Source organism: Strongylocentrotus purpuratus, unplaced genomic scaffold (assembly GCF_000002235.5).
Source record: "Strongylocentrotus purpuratus isolate Spur 01 unplaced genomic scaffold, Spur_5.0 spur5_scaffold_21, whole genome shotgun sequence".
NCBI lineage: Eukaryota > Metazoa > Echinodermata > Echinoidea > Camarodonta > Strongylocentrotidae > Strongylocentrotus > Strongylocentrotus purpuratus.
In genome coordinates this window covers 25,294,495-25,304,531 of record NW_022145607.1, presented here as the reverse complement: position 1 = coordinate 25,304,531, position 10,037 = coordinate 25,294,495, and positions in this window count along the sequence as shown.

The following is a 10,037-nucleotide window of genomic DNA, read 5'->3' as shown; positions in this document are numbered from 1 at the left end:
TTTCATAAGATGTATAATAATTTACTGTTCATAGATGATTTTTAAAATAATAAGCAATCTTCCAGGTGTAAACTTTTTTTTTGACTCACACGGTATCATGGTATTGTGGATTATCTCGCCCTTTCTTTTCGTTATGTAAATTGTTGTTATTTATTTCAAACTTGCAGACGATTACAAAAAATGCACCACATTTCTTTTATTCTTTTTACTATTTATATCTCCATCGGTACCATGGCTTTATCGGTAAACTTTTTTAAAAGTCTGTCTCATGGTATTTCAAGTATCCATTCATTAAACGGATCTGCCGTTTACAACAAAATGACTTTTTAATACTATTGTACTTTGTGCAGTATCCTTGTGTAAATACTTATGTATGTAAATTGCGCTCAATTCATCCGCTAGACTGTCATGTAGGCCTACAATGTTATTTTTTATACCACAATAAATAAATAAATAAATAATAAATAATCCATGGCATGCAGTTATGGAAAAGTCTGGTTGCAGTAATTACTTAATGATTTGTACTATCTTTTGTTATTGCTATTGTTTATACCATGTATTTTTCCCCTTTACTGGGAGTCCATACAAGTTTTCATAAACTTTTTTGTAGTTTCCGTTTTTTCTCTAATGTATATTTGCCATTTTTGTATATATTATGATATTGTTTTTATATGCTTGAGAAAAATTAATAAACTGAACTGAACTGAACTGCCACTATCATTTTCTCGCCCAAAATACAAATATGCATGAAAGAAAAAAATGTATACATCATTTGAATGTGTATAATTATTTTTAGTTCATAATAATCTTTATAAAAAACGGGGAACTTATGGGCAAACTTGATCCTGAGCCGAGTCTATAGTTTGCACAAACCCGCTGCACAAACTATAGTGTCGTCGTAGTGCGTATAACTACACGTATAGAGCCTATTTTAATAAGTCACAGCTATAGGAGATATGAGTTATGAGTTGGTCTTGCGGTCACTGAGTGACACTGACCTCTATCAAGTAGCGCTTGGTACGTTCACTAGGTCAGCTGACTCAGGCGGTCTACAGTTCGAAATTGGTCGATCGATCGAGTTACGTCTTTCGGTCGCCTGACGTATATAATCTGATTGATACACGTCTATAAAACCCAATTATGAACATAAATATACAAACACAGCCAGAAACTGGAAGATCTAGGCTGTCCTCACTCCTCAAGGCTTTAGGAATTGAAGTAAGATTGTAAGATTGTAAAATTTTATTGACTCTATCGACCCCCTCTCGGGGTATGAGAGTACAAACATATTTACAACATAGTATCAATATAACAATAGTATAACAATGATAAACATGTGATAACATGAACAATAATAAACATGTGATAACATGAACAATAAACATGTGATAATATGAACAATGATAAACATGTGATAATTATAAAATTATCTAGAGTCTGTGCTTGCAAACTAAACAGAGTCCCCCGCCGAACTTGGGACGACTTGACAAACTTTGGGACGAATATTCATTAGAGCGAGTTGTTCAAGGGTCGCAGCTATGTATCAACAACAGCACCTCGAGCTGACTCACTCTCAGGCTTTGTCGCTCTCTCTCGCGCATTTCTATTTTTAGTTCCATGAGTTCCTCGCATCAATGACGTAATTTGACCAAGGGCGTCGATCCGAGCTTGAACATGTGGGGGACAGTCACAATAAGGGGCGGATTCTGCCGGCGGCAACGGAGGGGGGGGGGGGGGGGGGGGGGGGGGGTAGTGTGAGCACTGCCCCCACTGCCCCCTGGCTACACGCCTGCGGTCAGATGAACATCTTTTGATACCTTGTTCGCCCCCGGAAACTCATTGGTTGAAGGGAAACTCATTGGTTGAAGGCAAATCTGGGGGTTTCAGGCATTTGATTACGGTCACATGAACATATTTTTATACCTTATTTGTGACACTGGCAGGACACTGATTGGTGTGAGGTCCAGCGGGCGGAGCCCCCAGAAGCTCAGGAGTTTTAGGCATTACATTACCTTCAGATTAGCATCCAGTGGTGTCCAGGGGGCAGAGCCCCGGAAGCTCAGGGGTTTTAGGCGTTTAATTACGGTCAGATGAGCAATTTTTGTTACCTTATTTTGTTGTGACACTGGTAGTAAACTATTCTTTCTTTCTTGCTCTCTTTCTTTCTATTTCTCTTTAAAATGCTTTTCTAAAAACAAACCGGGGGGGGGGGGGGAGCTGCGGGCCTTGACATGTAGGCATCTCAAGAAGCATATTTCTTGCCTGGCTGTTAATTTACAAACGCATAAAAAGTATAATTTACTAAAGAATGAGGAAAAATTTCGGAAAACATGTCATTTCAGCATTTTGTGTAAACCACCGTTATGGAATTAGAAATAAACCACGATTAAATGTTATTTCCCCCGAGCCCCCTCCCCAATCAATACGCCAGTGCCCCGCCCCCCGATCTACACTTTGTTGGCGGAAAAATCGCAACTGATCTCCCCTACCTTTCTTCTTTCTCTTTTTTTCTTTCCCTTTCTCTCCTCTTTCCCTTTCCCTTCCCTTCCTTCTCTCTCTTATAGGTTTGATGGGGGGGGGGGGGAGGGGGAGGCAAAGGCATTTCGGCCCCCACCCTTCTCCACACGTTGTTGGCGGGATTAACTGCAAATTATCTATTTCCCCTTCTTTTCACGTTTTTTTTTCGGTCCCTTTTAGCTCTCCTTTTTTCCTTTTCCTTCTTTCTCTCTTTTTTTTAGCGGGGCGGGGGGAGGCAAGGGCATTTTGCTCCACCCCCACCCCGATCCACAACTTGTTGACGGAAAAATTGCAACTGATACCCCCTTCTTTCTATTTCCTTCCTTCTCTCTTATTTTTTTGATTGGGGGAGGGGGGAGGCGACAGCCTGGGAGGCGATGCTCTTTCGCCCCCCGATCACTTCTTCCCCCTTTTCTTTTCTTCTTCCTCTTCTTTCTTTTCCTTTCTCCCCTCTTTCCCTTCTCCCTCTCTCTCTCTTTTTTGTCCTCCTTTTTTTTTCCCTCCTTTTTTTCCCTTCTTTTTTTTCCCTTCTTTTTTTTCCCTCTTTTTTTCCCCCCTTCTCTTTTCCCCTTTTTTCCCCAGGGGGGGGGGGGGGGGGGGGGGGGGGGGGGGGCGGCCCCCCTGGATCCGCCACTGATGTGCACCACGCATGTATAACCTTTGAGACAGTCATACGCCATCTCCCGGCGAAGGGCTGAAATTGTTGTGCGGATAGCTGTGGTTCTATCGCGCACATTATTGTGAAATATTATGAAATAATGCCTTTCAATACAAAACTGTGACGTTCAACAGAAGGGCTACACTGTTAGAAAAAGTTAGATATACTTGAAGCTCAAAACACCGTCAAGTATAGGAAAAACTAATTCATTCATACACTAATTAATTCAAATAATACAATCGCCATATATTAGTGATTTTCTTTCTGATGTAAGCTACCAGCAGGAAAGACATATATATTCAAGATTATTCACACCCCACCGTTCAGAATAGGCCATGAAGTCTTGCAGAGTGTCCAGTAGCATTATTCATTTCAGCATGGCCCATCACATTACATGGTATGATAACGGCGAAATAAATAAACAATAGCAGTAGACTTTTAAAAGGCAGTTACAATCACAATATATTTAGAGTAGCACTGCATGAGAAACACAGAAGTTTGGCAATATAAGCCAATAAGGCTTTAAACGTTGCTTCACCTATACAATTCAATTCGACATATATTCTTAAGGAGTTACAAAACGACCATTACTAAACATTGTAAATATAAAACATTAACACTCAAATACTATGGACAATTATTTGCAAAAGTAACGAATCAAATATGTAAACATGACTGTGTTACGAAGATGTTTAATGACACATTTAATTTATAAAGCGCATTTTTATCAGATACAAAGATCAGAAATCAGATACAAAGCGCACAATTTGACTGACTACATTACCTTAGAAAGCAAATATATATATTGATACATTTTATGATCATTTGTGAATATCAAGAAACATTGACCAATTTGCTATTCCCGTTTGGAAATTATCAGAACTGCATATTCTGAAATTTTCATGTTCGCAGCTACCATGGAATAACCTTAGGACCTATTTGAAATATTTGAAATTTACCGGGAGCACCGTTAGATTTGGATTATTCCATTTGCTCGAAAGCAGAAGAATTTTAGGGGCTGAATTTTCTGGTGATTATAATACATCCACAGGGGCATCCAAATATATTAAAACTTTAAAGAATTACTATCCATTCAATTTTCAAAATTTCCCAAAACTTTGCATTACCTTAGAATGATATGGCGTAAAATAATGAGATTCAATATAAAATGTGTTTTTTAGTATAATTTAATGGCTTGAAAACATTGGTGTTTACCTTCAGATCGGAAAAGAAAGGAATGACACAAGATTGAAGAAGCATTGTGTACATGCATATACATCTAGTGGAAAAAAAAGTTAATACATATTGTTACTGAAGCCCGACATTTGAACATTATCATGGATTTAAAGAGGACGCTGTGTATTAACTGGGTACAAGGGCGGCAACATATCATGGGCTGACTTGAATTAAAAGAGAATACAATGTATGATATAAGGTCACTAAATATGCATTATAATTTTGGGATAGGTAGATTTTGGGAGCTGACTTGGAAAAATGTATGAATCAAAATATAATAATGGGTTTTTTTTCATTCAGTAAGAAATAAGAATATCATCGAGGGAAATTGACTTGCAAGTATGTTGACAGTATACCCTGACAATGATAAGTTGCGATATATGAAAAACATTAATACATTGTCATGATCCTGCATTTCCAATAAAAGAACAGTTATTTCATTAAAAACGAGGTCTCGTCGATTTGAAAGCCAGGTACTAAGGTATCATGGCACAACATCCGTCTTTAGATCAATGTGAGAGTATTTCAACAACAGATATATGTGTGGATGGCAGAACAATGGGGCCTTTGGGTGCGAGATTTTACATTTTGAAATTACACAATATCAGAATATTATTGTTTAATATAAATACCGACCTAGGCAGCTTTACATTTCATGAGGCCTTCAAGGCAGACAGCAGAACCAAGGAAAAGATAGTGTCGCATAGGAGGGAGAAAATGGTGTACCAATACAAATAATACATATGATTTATAAGGCGCCAAATCCACTTGACAGTCAAATGCTCAAGGCGCAGCTTGTGCAAAAGATGAAAAAAATACATGATACATTTATACAAAGTGCGATAGGAAAGGTACAGACATGAAAGGTTTTGGTAATCAATGTATGTTCGGGAGGCGTATACTAATATTCCCTATTTTAAGTTGTGGAGAAAAAAAATCGCAGAGAAGGAAATTTGATAGATAGCAAGGAAACAGTTAAAAACGGTAATGTTAACACAGTTATTCCTACTATATAGTATCTGATTCGTAATGTCATAGAAAACACACACATATATATATATATCCATTTTGTCATTTAAACATATATTGCGTACTCGAATTTAGAACGAAATTGTCCACTTTAAAAAAAAAATGAAAAAAGGAGTTATTCGATTTATTACAAAAGAATCGAAAAGTTGTGCCAACATGACATCACCCGACGTGACCGACTCATCAATAGGATTAGCTCCATATTAATAGATATTTTTATGGCCTTGCAACTTCCATATTCTTTGTCCGAATTTTCTCGATTCCCCCCCCCCCCCCCCCCCAGTTCCCCGTTTTCTCTTTCTTGTTGAACACCCCAGCTCACTTGACGCTAATTTCCCCTTAAACGAAATTGTCTGCTTTCAAAAAATGAAAAAGAAATGAAACTAAAAGAAGGAATTCGATTTCTTACAAAAGAATCGAAAAGTTGTACCAAAATAACATCACCCACCGTGACCTACTCATCAATAGGAGTAGCTCCATATCAATAGATATGTTTATGGCTTTGCATCTATCTCGGTTTTCTCCCCAGTTCCCCATTTTCTCTTTCTTTTTGTCTGTTCCCCAGCGCACTTGACGCTAATTTCCCCTTAAAGTTCGTTGCCATCCATATGGACGGAATCTACCGTACAATGTAAATGCTGTTACGCCTTGAAAAACTCAGGCAAGTCTTTGGGCTTATTAACGTGATTGCTGACCAACTGCCAAAGGTATGCTTAGCAAAGTTTCGCTATTATGATTAAGGAAACATAAAGTCAATAGGACATTAATAAATGTATATGATGGTCATATTCGCAATACTTGAGGATTTATATTTACCTATTGTAGGTTTATTTTGGGTATTTATTTCGGGTAGGTGGTATATTGGTGAGAATTCTTTTTTAAAGTACGGTATTGCAATATTCTTTTATTTAAAATTTAAGTCTAAGGTTAGTTGTTCCAGTTTATTTAATCTTTTTCGGAAAAGATCTTTATGAGGGTTAAATTGATCATACATAGTTCTTCAAATTTACAACAATACCAGACCTTTTACTTCTACATTGTCATCTCTGAAATCAATACATTAGCGCAACAAAAAATTGTCGAAAAGTTGAAACAACGGTCAACTTTGATCGAAAAATAATGTCAGACAAGGTTCCACCAAAACTTTTCTTTTCAGAATGAATTTTACAAAAACATGTTTTTCATCCACGCTTCATAAATCTCTATCATGAATCATCTTAATTAAGTTTTTATCACAAACCCAGCTGCGTAACCAGGCGCGGATCCAGGATTTCTTAGGGGAGGGGGCCCAACTTTTTTTTTTTCCTCCCGAAAATTTGAAAATCGCGCCGGCCGAAAAGTCGCTCAGTGGGGGGGGGGGGGGGGGGGGGGGGGGGTACAGAGCACAATTTTTTTTTTTTTTTTTTTTTGCTCCCGAAAATTTGAAAAACGCGCCGGCCAAAAAATCGCTCAGTGGGGGGGGGGGGGGGGGGGGGGGGGGGGGGGGGGGGGGGGGTAGTGAGCACTTTTTTTTTTTTTTTGATCCTCAAAAAAATTTCAATTTGCACCCCCCCCTTGAGCGCCAGGGGGGGGGGGCCCAACCCCCAAAAATCGTAAAAATCACGTGATTTTACATGATTTTTTTCTCAAGGGGGGGGGGGCCCGGGCCCCCCGGGCCCCCCCCCCCCCTGGATCCGCCACTGTGCGTAACAACGAAACAATATGATTTTTAATGTTGTTTCGTTTCTCTTCTTTGAGATCCGGCCTACGAACGACCGCAAACAAAAAGAGAAAAAATGTCTAGAGATTCATACAATAGGAAAATGATACGTGGCGGTATGGGTGTAGGCGTGAGTCATTGGGCTTTACAGACGCGTACCAATCAGATACGATCAAATTTGTCTTAATAGTAATGTTTATGAAACTGGTCATAACAGGAATTATTTGTTATGAGTTCAGCATAAAAAGTCCTTAGTTATGGAAAAATATTCATCCTGGAAAATGGTATTTAGGAAGCCCCTCCAACCATTAAAAAAAATGAAAAAGAAGGGAGAAAGCACCAGAGAAAAAGGATGATGGTATAACGTTAAGGCAAAGTAACACTCAGCTGGACATCCCCATGTTACTATGAAAGTTTTTCGGTAGAAATAATAAGGTTGCACTTATAAACAATCAGCCTTAATCAGTTGGAGTCAGTATGATTTTGTAGCTGTTTATTCATCACTGAGTAAAACCCATAAAAATGAAAAGCTTATACATACCAAAAGCTTAACAAAACGGCGGGGGTGGGGTGTGGTGGTTGCAGCCAGGCACGGATTCACATGGGTGGGGGGGGGGGGGGAGGGGGGGGGTGACCGTCCCGCCCTCCCTGGACAAAAAACAGGTTTTCAATAAAAAAAAAGATTGTAAAGTTAATTTTACCGTTTTAAAACAAAAAATGAAGATGCCCCCCCCTGCCCCCAACAAAGTTTTAAAAGATTGTTTTCTTCTTTTATTTTGCTAAAGTGAGGGGGGGATGGGTTTTGAGGGAAAAGGGTCGTGCTCATCCCCCCCCCCCCCCCCCCCCCCGTTGAGCCAAACAAAAATAAAACAAACTTTTGTTTTACTTTGTTTTGTTTTGTTTGATTACGCCCCCCCCCCCCTCCCCGCTTATTCGCCCGCTGGCTGACTCGCCGCTAAATATTTTCTCAAGGGTTGCCCACCCCCTTTGCTTCTTTGGCTGGATCCGGCCCTGGTTGCAGCTTCCCCTCCCCGCCCTAACATTTTGAAATATGCTTTTCAACATTATCAACATTGAGGCAACCATCACGCTTATATTTTGGCAGCGAGATTGATGCACGAGTTTGCAAGTTTGTATGGTATATATCATCTTGGTTTTACAGATGTTTAAATAAAAGTCTTACCACATTATTAAAAAAAGAAAAAAAAAAAGAAAAGAAAATCGGCTCGATTGCAAAGTTTATGACCTCAAACATTATTGATATTCAGGCAAAAGGTGTTAGCCCCCTTGAGAAAAATGTGCCTGTAAACCTGTATGATTCTGGAAAAATCTAAATCTTATCCCTTATTGACTTCAACAACCCTGTCCTTTTGTTTGCTGACGACTCTAACATTTTCTTTTCTCACCAAGACCCAGATATTTTACTGAGAACGATTAACTCTCAATTACGAGAAGTTGCTGACTGGATCAAGGCAAATCAATTGTCATTGAATTTACAAATAAACAATTATAATGCTCGTTAGTAATATTATTGATAACTTACCAGGAAATATTGTACTTGATACTGTCATACAAAAAGTCTCTTCTACGAAGTTCATGGAAATAATAGAAAATGATAAACTTTCATGGAAGCCGCATGTTGATAATGAATAAACTCTAGAAAAAAAAGGTCTTTTGAACAAGGTGAATTTGTTTTTCCATCTCGTTTACTGCTTAACAAAAATAATGAAGTCCATAGTTATCCCAAGAGAATAGCAAAATGTTATCACCTACCAAAAACAAGAATGGTATTTTCCAGCAGAATTTTTACTTTCACAAGCCCAAAATATTAGAATGCCCTTCCCGGCGCATAAAAGAAAAGCCTCATTAAGTGGTTTAAAAAATGCCCTCAAGCACCTTTTTTATGCAAACGTATCAAACTAAGTAGTTCCCTGTTTTTTTCCTGTATTTGGCCAAACTGGCCATTTTTTCACATCGAAACTGTGACTTGTATATATGACTTGTATCCATATAATACTAATTAAAATGATTCCTCTATGGCCACCATTTCTTTCTCTCTCCCCCTCTGTCTCCTTCTCTGTCTCTGTCTGTCTGTCTGTCTCTCTCTCTCCCTCTACCCCTATCTCTGTCTTCTTCTCTTTCTGTTTCCCCCTTATTCTGTCACTCTCTCATTCTTATTTTCTTTATGTAGTACCCTCATCTTGTCATTCTGCTACTGTTTCTAATTTGTTTTTTGTCTCGTTAATTTTTTGTTTTTATTGTCCGTCATGTTTTTTTTTATTCCGTAACATTTTCAAGATTACGTAATAAATGTATAAAGCTTGAATATGATTGTGCGAACCTAAACCTAACAAGCAGTGCTTTCAAGTAGGTTCGTTTGTTTAATTCCCTGTAACCAAATCATTTTGCATTACATGACTAAAAGCAATGTAAAAGATATTTCAATGCTCATTTCTGTTATAACATTACGTATATTATTTCTGTCATTGTTTATATATTGTGAAAAGAAATGAAAAATAAATCCGCTCTGTATAGAACGACTACTACTACAACTACTACTACAATTACTACTAAAGAGATACATTTTATGATAGCATGGAAGTTCATGTAAGACAAATTATTATTCTATTTAATCAGATGATGTGTTTTTTAGTTTATTAGTCAATATAGTTTATGCTCATTTGTGAATTTGCGTTTCGTATTCCCAATACATGGGAATGTATATTACTAAATGAAATACTGCTTGAGGATTTCTTTGAGAGATGTGTTACTATATGAAATTAGCCACTCAAGTTGTTTATGGTTTGAAGTTAAGGGCTTTATATTACATTATGTGCATACTCTAAACGTTGAAATACGAACAGGCTCAGACAATGGATGCATACGCGCAGACCTTGC